Source organism: Octodon degus, unplaced genomic scaffold (assembly GCF_000260255.1).
Source record: "Octodon degus isolate 3935 unplaced genomic scaffold, OctDeg1.0 scaffold00096, whole genome shotgun sequence".
NCBI classification, from domain to species: Eukaryota; Metazoa; Chordata; class Mammalia; order Rodentia; family Octodontidae; genus Octodon; species Octodon degus.
Genome location: NW_004524672.1, coordinates 2133122 through 2136580, shown reverse-complemented (window position 1 = coordinate 2136580; position 3459 = coordinate 2133122).

The window sequence follows — 3459 nt, the reverse complement described above, 5'->3', positions numbered from 1 at the left end:
ATCCATTTACCTATGAAAATGTCAAGTTCATCCTTATTTATAGCAGAGTAGTACTCCACTGTATATAAATATCACATCTTTTTTATGAATTCCTCAGTTGATGGGCTTTGAGGTTGTTTTAAAGATTTAGCTATGACAAATTGGACTGCTACAAATATGGGTGCACATATATGGCTGTGGTATGCTGTTTTTAATTCTTCTGAGAAAATACCCATATAGGTGGTTCATATGAACCTCTAATCCTAGTTTTTGTGGAATCTCCACACTGATTTCATTGTGTTTGTAAAGTCTACACTGCCACCAGCAGTGGAGAAGAGCTCCTTTTTCCCCATAGACACTCCAGCATTTGTTAGTGGTTGATTTCTTGATGATTACCATCCTTTCCTGGGTGAGACAGAATCTCGGTGTTGTTTTAATTTGCATTTCTATGCAGAAACATCTTAAGTATGTTCTTGATTCATAATACATCCTCAGTGAGGGATCCAAGAAACTATAAAAATCAGAAAAAAATACAATAATCAACATGTGAATTATTGACCCATGTGATTTTTTTCAGGAATACTTGCATTTTATGTATGAATTCCCATCACTGAAACTATTGAAAATTTTCTCCATGTCTAAGAAAATGACATGCTGCTAATGTCCACTGAAGTCTTTTGCAGATAACACAGAATAGTTGCTTTTACTCTTCCATTTACCTAATTTGATTATGTTTTCCCTGTCTTGTTGTGTGTTGGAATATTGTAAATGTCAAATCAGAGACTCTAAAATGAAAAATTAATTGCTCACTGCCTAGTTCTATGATTTTGTTTTATTTTTTTATTTTTTTTATTTTTTTATTTTTCAACAAATAATACACTGCATATATTCTTCTTAGTGGTTAATTGCTGTACAAGATGCAGACTTGTGATCCTATTTACAAACACCATTAGAACAAATCATTCTATTCATTAACAGAATGTAACTATATATCTATCCCAACCACTTTGAATACACAGATACAAAATGGACATTCATCTGTATACCCCATTTTTTCTAAGTTCCGTTATTGAATATTATAGGTGTGTAAACTCAGCAAAATATTCTAAAAGAGTCCAGTAGCCCATAATAGCATTGGGTCTTCTGTTTAACTGGCAATGTCAGAAATTATTGACCTAAGTCCCCCACAGCTCAACTTAACAGCATGGATTTATTTCTTATAATTTCGTCTTCATACTTTTCTGCTGGATGGTTAAGACCAAGGTAAAGCAGGACCTATGCAACAAGAGTTGTAGCTTTTTGGTCTGAGAAGGTGAGTGAAATGCCCTCAGGATTTGTCCTAAGATCCTGTACCTCAGATTGTAGAACCTTTATCAGTGCAGCCATGTGGATGAGTCACGGCCAATGCTTGGCCAATGTGCTCTCTGTGAAAGCCTGAGAGAGTATCTTCTCCCCATGTGACTCTCCTTAGGCCCACTCTATGTCATCGATCACTTTCCTCTTTGGCCCCATTTTGGAAAAGTCAATCTCTCATTATTTTCTTTTCCCTTGAAAAGCTGAGATAAGAATAAATACACTAAGCACAAAGGTTGGTTGATGCTTTAAGCTGTACAGCTTCCAGCCCTCTGCCTGGAATACAGTAATTGCTTAACAAATCATACATTTTAATACTTATTCATATCTTTTACCTGTCTTATTTATTCCTTCAACAAACTTAAGAAAACTTAAATTCTTTCTTAAATACAAAATGGGAACAGCTACTGATGCCTTCTTCTTTTGATAGATGCCAGTCCTATTTCTAAGGGTTGACATGACTTTGACAAGATTCTACTGACATGTACAAATGTGACAGTGACAACATTAATATGGAAGCATTTTCAACCTTAAGCTATTTCCACTTCATCTATCCCATCTGTCAAAGAGAATCTCATGGTTGTTCACTAAGCCCTTTTCTCTTAAGTCTGATTATTATTCTCCAAAGAAGAATTCTGTATGCTGGGCTATAAAATCCCATGCTACAAACTTGTGAGGCAAAATAATGGAAATGAAGAATAATAATAAAAGAATATGAAGAGTAAACACCAACACAACCAGTGAACTAGCATCATGGGACAGAACTGCAGTGGAGAATCGTGTCTAGAAAAAGTGAGGGACCCTAGGGAAGCCTCTGGGCTGCAGAGAAGAGATGCACAGAAATGAAAGGAGAGCAATGAGTTATGTTTGGGATTATTTCTTGATTATCCTTTAAAACTCTTGAAGAATAATGAAATGTTATAATTAACTCTTTTTTAAATATATTTTAGTACAGGGTCTACAGGGTCTCACTACACAGATCAGACGGACCTCCTAGTGATCCTTCCTGTTTCTCAGCCTCCCAAGCACTGGGATTACAGGCATGAGCCACCACACCCAGTCTCAGTTTCCTTATCAGTGTGCTCCAGGGTGGGCCTGGCTCACAGGCTGGAGATCAAACCTCTGGCCCCTGAGTCTACCTAAGAAGGCACTTTAATCTGTTGAGCTATCTGGCCAGCCCTGTTGTAATTAACTATAATATTATTCATTATTTGTGTTCCTTTTGGACTATACTACCAACATTGCACCATGTGCTACATAGATTTTATTACCATTATGTGAAACCCTCCTACTTACTTTTTTTTCTTTTTTTTGTCTACTGTAACTAGCTGTCATAAAAAAAAAACTATTAATGTCAAAGATAATCAAGGAAAATTGTAAGCTCTTATTTAGTGCTCTGTGAGGAATAAAGAAAAGGAAAGATTGCTGTTAGCTTTTCAGTTAAGAATAAATAATATTCTGTGTTATTCTATGATCAGTATGACACAGTGTTTAAAACTAAATATTGTTGTTATGCTAGATTACTGTGCCACTCTCCTAGGATTATAACAGCCATTGACCTAAAGAGTGACTGGTGTTAAAGGCACTATTCAAACATTCATCCATTCTTAGTAGTTTTACAGCTACTTAGTCATTCACTAGTCTACAAATATTTGCTTATTATTTTGTGAGGACAATAGTAAATATTTATTTATTTATTATTATTTTGTATTTAGCACAGGGTCTACAGGGTCTCACTACACAGGTCCGACTTGTAGGGATTCTCCTGTTTTCAGCTTCCCAAGTGCTGGGATTACAGGGGCGTGCCAACACATCCTGTCTCAATTGCCATCTCAGTGCTGGCACGACAGGCAGGGGATTGAACCTCTGACCCCTGCGTCTGCCTAAGCAGCTGCTTTAATCTGCTAATCTATCTGGCCAGCCCATAAATCTTCAGAAGATATGGAAAAATCGCAAGATTCAGCTTCCTATTAAAAATATCTATAAACAAACAGAAATAAAAATTCCTAATTACATTTTGTACTAGAAGCAAAAATTTGAAAATAGACTTTTTCTTTTCAGATTGATTATCAAACTAAAAGGCAAAGGAATTATTGTGAGCTATTAATTATAAGCTGTTAATTATAA